This window comes from Anabrus simplex, chromosome 1, assembly GCF_040414725.1.
Source record: "Anabrus simplex isolate iqAnaSimp1 chromosome 1, ASM4041472v1, whole genome shotgun sequence".
Classification (NCBI taxonomy): Eukaryota; Metazoa; Arthropoda; class Insecta; order Orthoptera; family Tettigoniidae; genus Anabrus; species Anabrus simplex.
In genome coordinates this window covers 331,899,644-331,917,242 of record NC_090265.1, presented here as the reverse complement: position 1 = coordinate 331,917,242, position 17,599 = coordinate 331,899,644, and positions in this window count along the sequence as shown.

Below are 17,599 nucleotides of genomic sequence, written 5' to 3'. Positions count from 1 at the left end.
CAAGGGCACATCCTCTAGCAGCAATGGTAGTTAGTTTTGAAGAAACTGCAGGTACCGAGCTCCTGTCAAAAGATCCTCAAGGAAATATGGTCCAATTAGGTGATCACCCAGTATACCACACCAGACATTTACTCTCCATCATACCTGAAATGCTTTCTGCCTTACCCAGTGGGGATTTTCAACATTCCAGTAGAGCATATTATGACGATTCACAGAGCCAGTATTATGAAATCGTGCCTCGTCCAAAAATGTGAGATACAAACGCTGGATCATTTGCCACTTGCATCAGTATCCATGCACAGAAATCAACACAAGTTTCGAAATCTCTCCCGTGGAGTTCTTGATGTAGTTGCAGATGATACAGACGAAAAAAACTGGAATGCAATATCCTTACAACAGACGACTGGCTGATGTTGGCCTCTTGTGCTACTGCCCGAGTACTCGTGTGAGGATTCTCCCAGAAAATGTCCAAAACCATCTCAGCAGTTTCACCGGACATAACTGGTGCCTAACAGGACCTGTTCGGGAAAGTGACGAAGTTATATGCAAACGTCGCTCCACCCTCCTTGGTTGTTGTTTGTGTGGAAATCTTTCCTGGTACAGGCGCTGTGCTTCCTGTGCATTCTGTCTTGCTTCACTGTAGATGAGGAGCATGTCAACATGCTCACCTGTTGAATACTTAGCGAAAAAATGACCAAGACTGATAGGCTACATTCAACATGCGGAGAAGGTGGAGAAGGCGAAGACAGGCCGAACGGGTGAGACAGGTGTAGGGGAAGTGGAGTGGGAGTTTGCACTCTGGTCAACCTAGTGAAATCGTCTCCTGCACCTTGCGCCCGTGCATTGCACGGCGCATGCACCCTGAGAGACCCTGATCTAAGGTCATCAGCCCTCATAACCAATTGAAAGCTTATAACAGGCACGTACATTTTACATAACTGTATCACAGTTTGATGTATTGTGTAAATACCTGTCGCATACATGTTTTTGCAAAAGTCGTGCAGTAAGGATGCAGTAAGTGCTTTAAAGGTGACTGTAGCTTGGTATACGGCAAAGGAAAATCGATCATCACCCCACTGACATTCGTTGGGATGTCCAAAAACAGAAATGTCAGGTGCAGCGGACTCACATGGTATATTGCATTACTTCTTGCCACTGTGATCGAATTTGTATTATCTATATATATAAAATAACTTGTCCTGACTGACTGACTGACTGACTGACTGATTCATCATCAACGAGCCAAAACTACTGGACATAAAGATATGAAATTTTGGGGATACATTCATATTACAATGTAAATGCTCACTAAGAGAGGATTTTTGGATATTCCATTGCTAAGGGGATTAAAGGAGGGGGGGGAGATGAATATTCAAAATGAGTGTACTTTTATCTCGAAAACTGAACAGTTCTAAGACGTATAAATTGGTATTTGGAATCTCCTTTAAAAATAAAGAAACAAGTATTCTTTTGTTTTTGGAAAATCCTGTTAATGGGGGTGAAAAAAGGTGAAAAAGTGGTTGAATACCTTTTATGTGGATACTTATATCTCAAAAACTGAAGATGTTACACTCATGAAAACTGGTACTTGGAATCTCCTTTCAAAATAAAGAAACACGTATTTTTTTATTTTTGGAAAATGTACCTAAGGAGTGGTGAGCAGGAGTGACAAGGGGCGTGAATTTTTAAAATGAGTATATCCACAGTATATCTCAACCGGGCAAGTTGGCCGTGCGCGTAGATGCGCTCGGTTGTGAGCTTGCATCCGGGAGATAGTAGGTTCGAATCCCACTATTGGCAGCTCTGAAGATGGTTTTCCGTGGTTTCCCATTTTCACACCAGGCAAATGCTGGGGCTGTACCTTAATTAAGGCCACGGCCGCTTCCTTCCAACTCCTAGGTCTTTCCTATCCCATCGTCGCCATAAGACCTATCTGTGTCGGTGCGACGTAAAACCCCTAGCAAAAAAAAAAAAAAAAAGTATATCTCAAAAACAAAACATGTTACAGACGTGAAAACTGGTATTTGGAATCTCCTATAAAAGCAAAGGAACATGCATAATTTGTTTTCTGAAAATCCACTTAAGGGGAAGTGTTAAAAGGGGTAAATTTTTAAAATGAGCATAAATACAGTATATATATCAAGAACTTAACATGTTACAGATGTGAAAATATGTATTTTTTAATTTCTTTTAAAAATAAAAGTAACATGTATTTCTTTGTTTTTGGAAGAAGAACTTCAGTGGGGGTGGGTGTAAAAAAACTGAAAAAGGGGATGAATTCTTTTCATGTTGATACTGAAATATGGTATAAACATGAAAATTTGTATTTGTAATCTTCTTTAAAAATAAAGAAATGCATATTTTTTGTTTTTGGAAAATCCACTTAAGAAAAGTGAAGAAAGAGTTGAATTCTTTTTATGGGGATACTTATACAATCAAATACTGAAGTGTTACAAACATGAAAATTTGTATTTGGAATCTTCTTTAATAATAAAGAAACATGTATTCTTTTGTTTTCAGAACATCCAATTAAGGGTGGGTGTGTATGTATGTTCAGTCTTCAGCCCTAAGGCTGGTTGGATCCTCAACAGCTATGCCATCAGCTGTCATAGATGGCCTAGGCATCACTGAAGAGGCCTATTAGGGAAATGAGGAGTGAGGTAGTTTCCTGCTGCTTTTCTCACCGAGCCAGAAGTTGCTATTACATATCAGTCTGCCTAGCTCACTGAAATTCATGCATCAACCGATCATATGAGCAACATTTTCACACCATTCATAGCAGGGACTGGCTGCAGAAGGAATGGCACTACTAGCATCGCTCATACCTCAGTCAGTTTCATATTGTCAAAGCCGAGGATAAGACAGAGACAGATCAATGAAAGTAACAAAATTGCTCTAGCCCATACCAGAAGACATAGTGCACAGTAAACACTAGGTCCTGCTAGCAAAGGCATAAATGAATTGAAAAATGAGTTTAATTCTTTGTATGAGGATACTTATATCTCAAAAACAAAAGAAGTTATGGACGTGAAAATTGGTATTTGGAATCTCCTTTAAAAATAAAGAAACACACATTTTTTGTTGGGGGGGAGGGGGGGAGGGAATCAACTTAATGGGTGGGTGTAAAATAAGTTGAATTATTTTTATGAGGATAAAAATAAGAATAGGACTTGAAGCAATATACCCCTAAGGAGTTTTGACTAGGGGATGAGGAATGATGACAAAAATATACATTTATATGAAACCATTTTAATTACAAAGTTAAAATGTCAAATGTTATTCTAGGTGTTATATAACAGAAGGTTTGAAACAAATTTAACCACTCAAAGATTTAAATGGGGATTAAGATCAAAAAACAAATGTATTCATTCCTTCCTCCGAAAGAGTTTAACGTACAAAGACAAAATTCCAAATAGCGATATATATATTAAATCCTAGGTGTGAAAAAGGAAATATTTTTAAACGTTCAACCGCTAAAGTATTAAATGAGGTCAGCTCTGTAAACTAAATTATTCATCCTTCCAAAACCGTTTGGCATACAAAGTTCTAATTTTACGAGAAGGGTCTTCTTTTATTTCCTAGGTGTAAAATACTGTATACTTCAAAATATTTCTCCCCTATGGGGTTTAGATGGTAGTTGACTCTCAAGAACACAATAGGCCTATCCATTCTTCCAAAACCATTTCAGGCACGAACATAACTTTTTTTAATGAAGGGTGGTCTTCTATATCATAGATGTTAATAAATATTTCAAAACATTCACCCCTTAAAAAAAGTACTCATTCCTTCATTATTGTTTGACGTACAAAATCAAAATTTCACGGGTTGGCTGCCTTTACGGCCTAGATGTTAATGGTTTAAAACATTCAAATTCTTTCGCCCGAGCTTCAAGTGAGTGGTATTATAAAATAAATAATCATTCCCCCAAAACCGTTTGACGTATGAACTGAGGACATTTTACAGGCTCAGCTGAAAGTGGCCTCTCCAAAATGTAAAACTTTGAATAATAACTTTCATTTTAAAGCCATGGTGAAGCACGGGTATCTTGCTAGTCTAAGATAAAATTCTAAAAGAATTTAATTGTATAAAGTCCACCTGTTCAATACAAGTATGCCATTTGATAAATGCACTGTCTATAAAGCTACATAGGACATGTTTCAACCTAGCCTAGAGGTCACAAATACGAAAGACATATACAAAAACAGTGACACATAAAAACTTGAGGTAAAATACAACCAACAAATGCAATAAAAATCTATGTTTAAAATGTTCATAGCTTTAATCTTGGATGAATCTGTGAAGACTGTCAAATGTTATCTGTTTGTCATGCCTCTGGATCAGAGTGAGGTTTTGAAATCTGTAAAATTTCTTCAGGAAGAATACAGGTATAGTCACGATTTCTTCTTTCCCCAAGCCCTGTGCTTGTATAGATCAGGTTGTGTCAGTCTTCATACACTGACTGACAGAGCAAATGCAACACCAAGAAGGAGTGGTCAGAACTTTATGCCAATTGCAGGGTAGACTGACGTCACTGAGGTATGCTCATGATGTGAAATGCGCCGCTGTGCTGCGCATGTAGCGAACGATAAATGGGACACGGCGTTGGCGAATGGCCCACTTCGTACCGTGATTTCTCAGCCGACAGTCATTGTAGAAAGTGTTGTCATGTGCCACAGGACACGTGTATAGCTAAGAATGCCAGGCCGCCGTCAACGGAGGCATTTCCAGCAGACAGACGACTTTACAAGGGGTATGGTGATCGGGCTGAGAAGGGCAGGTTGGTCGCTTCGTCAAATCGCAGCCGATACCCATAGGGATGTGTCCACGGTGCAGCGCCTGTGGCGAAGATGGTTGGCGCAGGGACATGTGGCACGTGCGAGGGGTCCAGGCGCAGCCCGAGTGACGTCAGCACGCGAGGATCGGCGCATCCGCCGCCAAGCGGTGGCAGCCCTGCACGCCACGTCAACCGCCATTCTTCAGCATGTGCAAGACACCCTGGCTGTTCCAATATCGACCAGAACAATTTCCCGTCGATTGGTTGAAGGAGGCCTGCACTCTCGGCGTCCGCTCAGAAGACTACCATTGACTCCACAGCATAGACGTGCACGCCTGGCATGGTGCCGGGCTAGAGCGACTTGGATGAGGGAATGGCGGAACGTCGTGTTCTCCGATGAGTCACACTTCTGTTCTGTCAGTGATAGTCACCGCAGACGAGTGTGGCGTCGGCGTGGAGAAAGGTCAAATCCGGCAGTAACTGTGGAGCGCCCTACCGCTAGACAACGCGGCATCATGGTTTGGGGCGCTATTGCGTATGATTCCACGTCACCTCTAGTGCGTATTCAAGGCACGTTAAATGCCCACTGCTACGTGCAGCATGTGCTGCGGCCGGTGGCACTCCCGTACCTTCAGGGGCTGCCCAATGCTCTGTTTCAGCAGGATAATGCCCGCCCACACACTGCTCGCATCTCCCAACAGGCTCTACGAAGTGTACAGATGCTTCCGTGGCCAGCGTACTCTCCGGATCTCTCACCAATCGAACACGTGTGGGATCTCATTGGACGCCATTTGCAAACTCTGCCCCAGCCTCGTACGGACGACCAACTGTGGCAAATGGTTGACAGAGAATGGAGAACCATCCCTCAGGACACCATCCGCACTCTTATTGACTCTGTGCCTCGACGTGTTTCTGCGTGCATCGCCGCTCGCGGTAATCCTACATCCTACTGAGTCAATGCCGTGCGCATTGTGTAACCTGCATATCGGTTTGAAATAAACATCAATTATTCGTCCGTGCCGACTCTGTTTTTTCCCCAACTTTCATCCCTTTCGAACCACTCCTCCTTGGTGTTGCATTTGCTCTGTCAGTCAGTGTAATTTTAAAGTATTCCTCCAGCCAACCAATACTTGTGGTTGGATCCACGCCTGTTACAACTAAGATTCATTAAGGCGAGAATATTGGGAACAAGCAGAGTGCGTATGTGAGGATCTACAGAAGGCAGAAGTATTCAGTCAGCAGTATGTAAAGATTGTTGTTTACAAGGATAACATCTAGATAGAAGAGGTGACTAATACTAATAAAGTATTGAAATTTACCTACAATAACAAAGACATTTACAAAATTATATAAAAATTGAAAACTAGAAAAGCAACTGGAATTGATAAAATTTTTGGGGATATACTAAAGACAATAGGTTGGGATATAGTACCATATCTGGAGTAATTATTACTGTTTGCATGAAAGAACTATACCAAATGAATGGAAAGTTGCTATCGTAGCCCCTGTGTATAAAGGAAAGAGTGATAAACATAAAGCCAAAAATTACAGGCCAATCAGTTTGACATGTAGTACATTATTTCTGATTATATTAAACATCTTTGCAAAATTAATAACTGGTTTTGTAGAAGGCAGTTCACGTTTAAGAAAGGTTATTCCACTGAAGCTTAACTTACAGGATTCCAGCAAGATATAGGAGATATCCTAGATTCAAGAGATCAAATGGACTATGTCACGATTGACCTATCTAAGACATTTGACAGGGTAGATAATGGGAGACTACTGGCAAAAATGAGTGCAACTGAACTAGACAAAAGAGTGACTGAGTGGTTGGTTACATTTCTAGAAAACAGAACTCAGAGAATTAGAGTAGGTGAAGCATAATCTGATCCTGTGATCATTAAGAGGGAAATTCCTCAAAGAAGTATTATTGTACCTTTATGTTTCCTTATATATAAATGATATGGGAATCAGAGGTAAGGCTTTCTTCTGATGATGTTATACTGTATAGACTAATAAGTTACAAAATTGTGAGCAATTGCAAAATGACCTCTATAATGTTGTGAGATGGACAGCAGGCAATGGTATAAGGGGTTAAAAGTCAGGTTGTTCCACTAACAGGAAAAGTCCTCTGAGTTTTATTACTGCACTGATGGGGTGAAAGTTCCTTATGAGGATCACTGTAAGTACCTAGGTGTTAATATAAGGAAAGATCTTCACTGGGGTAATCACATAAATGGAATTGTAAATAAAGGGTACAGATCTCTGCACATGGTTGTGTTTAGGGGTTGTAGTAAGGATGTAAAGAGAAGGAATATAAGTCTCTGGTAAAACCCAACTAGAGTATAGTTCCAATGTATGGAACCCTCATCAGCATTATTCGATTTGAGAACTGGAAAAATCCAAAGAAAAGTAGCTTGATTTGTTCTGCACGATTTCTGGCAAAAGATTAACGTTACAAAAATGTTACAAAGTTTGGGCTGGGAAGATTTGAGAGAAAGGAAAAGAGCTGCTTGACCGAGTGTATGTTCCAAGCTGTCAGTGGAGAGATGGCGTGGAATGTCATTAGTAGGCGGATAAGCGATTTTAAAAGTAGGAATGATCACAATGTGAAGATAAAGTTGGAATTCAAGAGGACAAATTAGGGCAAATATTTATTTATATGAAGGGGAGTTTGGGACTGGAATAACTTACCAAGGGAGATGTTCAATAAATTTCCAAATTCTTTGTAATCATTTGAGAAAAGACTAAGTACATAACAGATAGAGAATCTGCCACCTGAGTTACTGCCTTAAATGCAGACCAGTGATGATTGATTGATTGATTGATTGATTGATTGATTGATTGATTGATTGATTGATTGATTGATTGATTGATTGATTGATTGATTGATTGATTGATTGATTGATTGATTGATTGATTGATTGATTGATTGATTGATTGATTGATTGATTGATTGATTGATTGAACATTCCCTTCTGTATGTATGACTGACAGAATGAATGAATGAATGCATGGATGATTGAGTGGATGAATGAATGGACTGAATGAAGTATTTTTTAAATTCCTCTCTCCCAGTCACAGTTAACCACCAACTTGGGAAAGAATTTCATGAATGTACTCATTTAATTTGCTTGTAATTTAATAATTTAAAATAAGGAAAAAAGAGACACAGCAGTACAGCAATTTATATATTACTGGTACTTCATTTAATCTTATATTTAACCCTATTAGTAATTACCATTCCCCATGTTATCACCCCCTTTTTTTTCTTTTTATAGACTAAATGGAATGCACCCACAGTTTTGTACTCTTTGGTATGAGAACAGATTGTTTGAAAACAAGGACGATGTAAATCAAGTTTAAGATTGTGGGAAATAATAAAAGCCAACACCTGTTTAACTATCAGACGAATTCCATTTTATCGGGTAGATTTTTGGGTTGAACATCACATTAGTGGCGACTGTGGACTATGCTATGCTCACGAAAACATACAATGCGGTGATGGCAGAAACAGGCCCCAACAAGGTAAGATTGCATTTTACTAAACTAGAATGACTAGCAAATGAAGTGAAGGATGCCGATGATAAAATATTAAAAGTGCTTCTTAACGACAGTGACAAAGAACGATACACAAATGAATACGATGAAGTGAATGAATATTGTGATAAAGTAGATGAAGCTCGTCAGAGAATGGAGTGTGTTGTATTAACACAGCATACAAATGAAGGAAATCAAATATCGAGTGATGGTTTCATAGGTTTTTCACAGAAAAACTCAAACTGCCAAAAATCGAACTTTGAAAATTTTCCAGAGAGGGACTGGTTAGGGCTTTAGAGTCAGTTCCATTGAATTCATGACGACTCTGACATAGAAAAAGAAGATAAATTTCAATATTTGATCCAATGTACTTTTGAAGGAAGTAGAGCTAGGGAGGTGGTAAATAGTTTCCCTCCAACAGCTAAAAATTATGATAGTGCAGTTCAGTGTCTTAAGAGTAGGTTCAGAAGAAAAGAATTACTCATAGAATTTTATGTTCGTGAACTACCTGGACTTGTGATTCAAAATGTTTCTTCAACACAAAGACTGACTCTCCTACAGCTTAGAAGCCTATCTTTGATCCCTTGAATCTCTGGGCATGACTACTGACAAGTATGCAGCATTCTTGTTTCAGTTAGTTGAGTCATCTCTACCTGAAGACTTGCTGAGAATATGGCTTTGAAATTCTGTCCATTACTCTGTTAGTGATTCAACCGAGCATTTATACTGTGACAAACTCTCACAACTGACTTTATACCTCAAGAATGAAGTGGAAGGTGAACAGAAGTAGCACTTGCCCCTTTTCAATGGTTGCTTTAGTGAATGTCAAGCCTTCAGTGTTCTGAGCTGCAGCAAATAGTCAACGGAGAAGCCTGCTGTGTTGTCAAGGCTGCTTCACAAGCTACTGGCCTGGCCTCTGCTACTGCCAAAGCTCAACCCCTGATCAGTGGAGATGGTAGCCCAAGGTTTAGCAAATTAAAGTTGGGCTTTGTGGCTAAATGGACAGAATGCTTGCCTTTGCTCCAATGGCCCCAGTTCAATTTTCAGAATCAACCCCTCATACTGTTAATTTCCCTGGCTTGGGGACTGGGTGCTTATGACGTCTTCGCCATTCATTTTATCCTCATTAGGTCACCATCAAGCCTATACAGATGCCATGCACCATTATTATTATTATTATTGAAAAATAAAAATGTTGAATTTTACAGCTATTGTGCCCATTGTTCACTGGTTAATTAGCTTCCTTGGGAGATCAGTGGTGGTGTCCGACCCATGATCATGGGTTCGATTCCAAGCAACAAAAGAGAAAACTAAACCTGAAAGATTGCTTTACATTTTAGCAGATCTACCAATAAAAAGGAAACTATACTGCTTCTGTGACAGCAGCCCTGCAGTGTCTTCCTACAAGGATGCAGAAGTAAATGGTAGTGAAATACCAGCACTCCGTTATCTATATAATTAAGTCAGAAGTATGAGGCGAGGAAGTATATACGATGAGTAAACGCATGGTTGATAGTTAGCAGTGGTGACCTGACGGACCGAAGCCTAGCACACCTATCCTCTGCCGGTCCTTGCTCCTATGCGATATACAGCAGCAAGCCGCCGGGGCGAGTCGAGGGGACAGGGACGAGAGTCTGGGCTGCAATATCAATCTCCGATGCCTTGCTCTCAGAAATGCTTGTGACGTTTTCTCTCACTGCTTTCAAATTTTGTAAGTGGAACAAGGTGTCAGATGCTTACATTATAATCTGCCTTAGACTTCCATCATTCTCAATTGAGGTTTGGCCTTCACTAATAGGCTTTGGTAGCCCTCAGTATGCGCCACTGATTAAGAGTTAAAATGGAATTCTTCAATATGACATTGATCTGTGTTCATGCTCCAACAGAAGAAATGACTGATGAGGTTAAAAATTCCTTTTATGAACAGCTGGAATGCACATATGATACAATTTTCTAGGAGATATGAATGCCAAGGTTGGAAGGAAAACAGTGTATTGGCCAAATGTGGGAAAGTATAGTTTACACGAAGAGTGCAATGACAATGGAACAAGGCTGGCTGATTTTGCAGTAAGCAAAAATCTCACCATAAGCAGCACTATTTTCCCACATAAGGATATACATAAAGGAACTTGGACATCACCGGATGGAACCACAGTCAATCAGATAGATCATGGTGCTTATTAAAAGAAGGAATGGCATAGATAGGAGGGATGTTAGGGTGATGAGAAGAGCAGATGCTGATTCAGACCACTATATGGTGGTGGTTAACTTCAGACAGAGGATATCAACAATCATCTACCTATAACCAAGTAGAAAGGGATATAAAGTATAACGTAACTAGAATCAGCACTGATGAAAGAAAAGAGAGGAATTTCCAAGAGGAATGAAGCAATAAGAGCAATAACTGTTGAGGAGGAGGAAAGCCCAGAGATACATTTGGAAAAAATGGAAAAAGCAATACGGCAAACAAGGGACTCCAAGCTGGTTCAGGAAAACAGAGATAAGCAAAAGGAGTGGTACGATGAGGAATGCGAGAAGGCAATAGAAGAATGAAATAGTGCAAGGAAGAAGATGCTTCAAAAGGATACACAGGCTGCCAGACAGAACTATGAAGAAAAGAGAAGGAAAGTAAAAACTATATGTAGAAGGAAAAAGAGAGAATTTGAGAAAAACAGATTGAAAGACATTGAAGAATGTAGAAACGAAAAGGATGTAAGAATGCTCAGAGGTATAAAGGAGATAAAACAGGGATGGCAGCCCCAAACATGCAGGGACAAGGAAGGAAGGGTGATCGGTGGTAAAATGAGAATTATTGGAAAATGGGAAGAATATTCCAAAGAATTGCTGCAATCGGATGAAACCTAGGAATGGCAAGATGAGGAACAGTGGGAACAACAGGACAGCTTGAAGAGGAAGAAGAACCAACATTGGAAGAGGTAACTGAAGCTGCAAAGAAGATGAGAAATAATAGAGGTGTGGGAGAAGATAAGATACCAGTTGAAATATTCAAGTATGGTGGTATAGAGTTATTAAAGGAAATGCATAGATTGATAAAGGAGGAGAACCGATGTAATGCCAACAAACTGGAACACAGTCATTATTGTACCATTATATAAAAAGGGTGATAGGACAAAGTGTAATAATCAGAGAGGAATAGCGTTTCTTAATGCAGCATACAAAAGACTTGCTAGGATATTGAACAAGATACTACGACCATATGCAGAAGCCACTATAGGAGAATACCAGTATAGGTTCAGGGAGGAAAGAGCAACAACGGACCAGATGTTCACCCTCAGATTAATAATGGAGAAGTGTTACGAGTACAACATACGGTTCACCAACTTTCTGTGTACTTCAAGGCAGCCTATGGCAGTGTTCATAGAAGCAGGCTTGTTAAGGTGTTACAAGATATTCTACTCGAAACATTCATTCCATATATTTGTCAGAACTTCCATAATATAAACAAACTCTGCCTCCATCTCTCCAACTCACCACCACTCCCCCGTCCCCCCCATCCTCTCCCCACCAGCCTTGCACCGCCCCTTCCCTCTCTACTCTTCCCATCCTTGCAAGCACCGCTGACCCAACAATAGACTTGATCGTACGAACAGGACCGTTAACTTTAAAAAGGCCAGGCCATTTCGAAAAAACAACCACCTTTTAAGCACCGTAAGTTTAAAGCTTTCTTCACACCCATTTTACACTTTTTACTTATCAGCCCAAGTTTCTCACACGACCTCATTTTTTCCGTTACAGATTAGAACTTCATTGACGGTTTCAACTATGGTCACTTACAATTTACCAAGCACCTGTCATCTTCTCTAACACAGCTTCTCATTTTTTGTCGCGGCCCTCCTGACCTTTTTAAAATAAGGCAAACAAACCAGTCAACATTGTGAAACAATGGGACCGCTAGATTGAGAAGAAATTGAGAATGCTGCTGTTCTAAAGTTTAAAATTTCATCAGAATTTTTCCATTACTTGTCACATGTATTTCACCTATAAGTTGTCTCCTCTCAGGCTTGATTTCTCAAACGTTTTTGCTCCCCTACTAGCCATTCGTGGTGATGGTGTTTCTACAAAGGCAGACTGTAAGCCTGAATTTTTGACACAGTGATTTCATCCTGGTTTGAAAATTTTTTTAGACTAAGAGGTCCGCAACCTCGCTATATGCACTTATTGTTCATTTCCATCTGCATCATTTTTTTTTCATTTCTTTTCTTCTTAGGTTTAACACACTTTTTAGATTCAATTAAGTTTTGTATTAACCTTTCTTCACTAAATTTTGTCACAGCGAGTTGTTTATTGCTCCATCTGATGTTGTAAATGTTGTATATTGTGCTGTTTTTATTTCCCTCATGTCTCTTTTATTTGTTCCTCCATATTTTGGCACATTTTTTGCTTGTAAATTTTTTTAACCACCTCCCCCTCCCCTTATTTCACTGAAGATGGCTTAAACAAGTCGAAACATGTTTGAATTTTATTACTCCATCTAATGATGGAATCATGTGATGTATTGAATTAGGAGGATACTTTTAATTTTTTCCTTTGTACATTTTTTAATCTGGCACTGGAGGGGATCATGCACAAACTGCCAAGCAAATTAGGTGGCACTATATCCAGCAGAATGTCCCAGAGTATGGCCTTTGCAGATGATACAGCCATGCTTGGGAGGAATTGAAAGTACCTGATCGAGAACTATACAGTTCTGAAAAGAGATGCAGCTACATTGGGCTTGGTCATAAGTGAGGAGAAAACAAAATATATGATGGACACCAGAAACAAAACAAGGTGGAGAGGGATAGAGCAGTTTGAAGGGTGTGAAAGAGTAAATCAGTTCAAGTATTTGGGAAGAATAGTCACAGAAGATAATGTAGTATCAGTAGAGATAAAGGCAAGAATAGCAGCAGGCAACAGATGCTGTTATAGTTTCCATAACTTGTTGCGATTGTCAAACATCTCAAGGCAGTTGAAGTTGATAGTGTATGGAACGATTATAAAACATGTAGTTATGTATAGATCAGAAACATGGACAATTGGACAACAAGTTAGAAAGAGAAAGATCTGTATGAACTCTATAAGAATCTGCCAAACTGTAGACATAAAGATCAGAAGATTATGGTGGTTGGGACATGTGCAGCGAATGGAGGAACAGCAAGTGCCAAGGAAGGTGTTAGTCACCAAGCCCGAGGGAAGTCGCTCAGTGAGACAACCAAGATTACGATGGCTGGACGATGTAGAGGCAGACTTGAGAACAGGAGAGGGCAGCTGATTTCTAATAGTTTGTGCTGTACAGACTAAATGGTGAAATGCAGAGTCAAGGTGTAAGCAAAGCGACAGTAATGTACCTGGCTGAGTATATTATGTTTATACAACACAATCATACAGTTCGTTTGTTATTTATTGTATATATTGTATTCCTAAACAAGTTTTTATGCTGGCCTGCAGTATTTCTATGAGTACAGGAAGTAGTAAAAAGAGTATTTACTGTAGTTACCACATGTCAAAATAATTAATTTTGTTTCCTATGCATAACTAATGTAACAGATATAACCAAAAGTATTTACTTAGCATAAGGCACATTTGTACACATAATAACTAATTTTGTTTCCTAACCATAATCTAATACACTGAATACAATGAGACATTAGGCATAACAAAACTGTCAAAATTTAAATCTGATCATATACATGTCCCTTAACTAGTTGTAACTGAGGGCTGTGTAAGCAGCTTCTAGGCTGTACCTTCCATCAGTGTGCATACTTTGCTCCTTTACCTAACTGAGCTGAAACGCTGCCTATTTAACCTAATTGTACCTGCCTTTGACCTATACCATCTATCACTTCATTTTTTCTATAGAGCTCATCTGGCTTTATTAATACCATGTCTAGAACATGAGTTGGTTCCATCACTTTCTGATTCAGATGACCATTGCACATTAACTTAATTACCATTTGTTGATCATGCCTTCTGTCCTTCACATTAGTGTCCCAATTAATATTTGGTAAATTTAGATTGCCCGCTACAACCATGTTTCTTCCAGTGTTGTTTCCCACATAGCTGATTAATCAAATAATTCTGTATTAGCATCACCCTTTCCAGGTCTGTATACCCCAAAATCATCAATGTTGCCTATTATCTTTAGGGATAAGCCTTACACCTAGAATTACATGTTTCTCATTCTTGACTTTTTCATAGCTTATAAATTCTTACATCACCATTATGAATACTCCCCCGTGTTTTGACTCTGTCCTGTCTTTACAATAAACACTCCATTTCCAGGAGGAAAATTCTGCATCCATAATATTACTTAACCAGATCCCAGGGAATCACTGGAGAGGTGGAGGGAATATTTTGAACATCTTCTCAATGTAAAAGGAAATCATCATGGTAGTGTTGCAAACAGTCAAGCTCATGGGGAGGAGGAAAATGATGTTGGTGAAATTATGCTTGAGGAAGTGGAAAGGATAGTAAATAAACTCCATTGTCATAAGGCAGCAGGAATAGATGAAATTAGACCTGAAATGGTGAAGTATAGTGGGAAGGCAGGGATGAAATGGCTTCATAGAGTAGTCAAATTAGCGTGGAGTGTTGGTAAGGTACCTTCAGATTGGACAAAAGCAGTAATTGCACCTATCTATAAGCAAGGGAACAGGAAGGATTGCAACAACTATCGAGGTATCTCATTGATTAGTATACCAGGCAAAGTATTCACAGGCATCTTGGAAGGGAGGGTGCGATCAGTCGTTGAGAGGAAGTTGGATGAAAACCAGTGTGGTTTCAGACCACGGAGAGGCTGTCAGGATCAGATTTTCAGTATGCGCCAGGTTATTGAAAAATGCTACGAGAGGAATAGGCAGTTGTGTTTATGTTTCGTAGATCTAGAGAAAGCATATGACAGGGTACCGAGGGAAAAGATGTTCGCTATACTGGGGGACTATGGAATTAAAGGTAGATTATTAAAATCAATCAAAGGCATTTATGTTGACAATTGGGCTTCAGTGAGAATTGATGGTAGAATGAGTTCTTGGTTCAGGGTACTTACAGGAGTTAGACAAGGCTGTAATCTTTCACCTTTGCTGTTTGTAGTTTACATGGATCATATGCTGAAAGGTATAAAATGGCAGGGAGGGATTCAGTTAGGTGGAAATGTAGTAAGCAGCCTGGCCTATGCTGACGACTTGGTCTTAATGGCAGACTGTGCCGAAAGTCTTGGAACTTGAAAATAGGTGCAATGAGTATGGTATGAAAATTAGCCTCTCGAAGACTAAATTGATGTCAGTAGGTAAGAAATCCAACAGAATTGAATGTCAGATTGGTGATACAAAGCTAGAACAGGTCGATAATTTCAAGTATTTAGGTTGTGTGTTTTCCCGAGATGGTAATATAGTAAGTGAGATTGAATCAAGGTGTAGTAAAGCTAATGCAGTGAGCTCGCAGTTGCGATCAGCAGTATTCTGTAAGAAGGAAGTCAGCTCCCAGACGAAACTATCTTTACATCGGTCTGTTTTCAGACCAACTTTGCTTTATGGGAGCGAAAGCTGGGTGGACTCAGGATATCTTATTCATAAGTTAGAAGTAACAGACATGAAAGTAGCAAGAATGATTGCTGGTATAAACAGGTGGGAACAATGGCAGGAGGGAACTCGGAATGAGGAGATAAAGGCTAATTTAGGAATGAACTCGATGGATGAAGCTGTACGCATAAACCGGCTTCGGTGGTGGGGTCATGTGAGGCGAATGGAGGAGGATAGGTTACCTAGGAGAATAATGGACTCTGTTATGGAGGGTAAGAGAAGTAGAGGGAGACCAAGACGATGATGGTTAGACTCTGTTTCTAACGATTTAAAGATAAGAGGTATAGAACTAAATGAAGCCACAACACTAGTTGCAAATCGAAGATTGTGGTGACGTTTAGTAAATTCTCAGAGGCTTGCAGACTGAACGCTGAAAGGCATAACAGTCTATAATGATAATGTATGTATGTATGTATAATATCACTTCTTAGCCTTTACTCAACTCCTATTACAATATATTTTAAATACTATATATATTAAATTACGTAATTCTATTCCTTTCCTTGCCATTAATAACTCTGTCATCTATACTTGACTTCCAGCTCACTGTACTCTCATCACCACTTCCTAGCTCACCCTGTTTCCCTAAGGTACAGTACCTCCCTATGACCCTTCTAAACACAGCTCCTAACCTCTACGTACCACTACGTTTCAAAGGAAGGCCTTCCGAGTACTACTGAGTACACGTGCTACGTTATGTGACTTTTATCAGTACTAAATTGTTTATATAATGTACATGATGACATGATGAAGTGGATAGTGACTCACTAACCTCCAATTTGTGACTTGTCCTTGTAAGGGTCATGCGAGCAACGTTAGAAGCTTCAAGTTATCAAATACATGGAGATCTGTACTGCAGAAATACATGCATAACACCACCATGGCACAGCGGGACGCACTCAAACTGTCGACAGAGGGAGGTGCATCAGCAACTTCCCTCCCAACCACCACAGCACAGCGCCACGATCCTTGAGTCCAGTTAGTGGGGTAGGCCGTGGATAGTATGGGCATGACTTCCATGTTCCTTCAGATAATTTCTTTGCTCACTGTCGGAGGCAAAACTTCACATGCCCTGATGAAGGCCAATGCAATTTGGCTGAAAGCTTGGCTTTATTATTAATAAATATATATATAGTGGCTTTAATCCAGTTCATTTATTTCTTTATGTTAATACAATGAGCCACGAAAACTTACGTTCATTAATAAGTGTAATTATCACCCTAGTTTGGATTCGCTTGCAACATTTAAAATTTCATCTTCCATTATTTTTATTTTTAAATTAAGAATGCACCGAGGTTGGCAACTTCAAGATAATTTTGAATGTTTAATGGGGATAAGATCCAGTTTAATAATTTGACCTAAAATTGTAAGTAAGTTTTCATGTGTGTGCAGTACTTCAGTTGGTAATGAAGGTTAGTGTGGGTAATTTGATTTACCTGGAGGATGTTTTCTTTTTTGTGCTGACCTTTCATGCCTGATTGTTTGGAAGTAAACTGCATGTAAGTCTGGCCCCACAGAATAGGGGGCAAAGCGTCCGCCTGTCACCCGGTGGGACCGGGTTCGATTCCCGGCTGGGTCAGGGGTTTTAATTGTAAATGATTAAAATCCCTGGCCTGGGGACTGGATGTTTGTGTTGTCCTTAACGTTCCTTTCCTCACATTTAACACTCTACACTTCCTCCATTCCAATTACACGCAGGTTAATATCG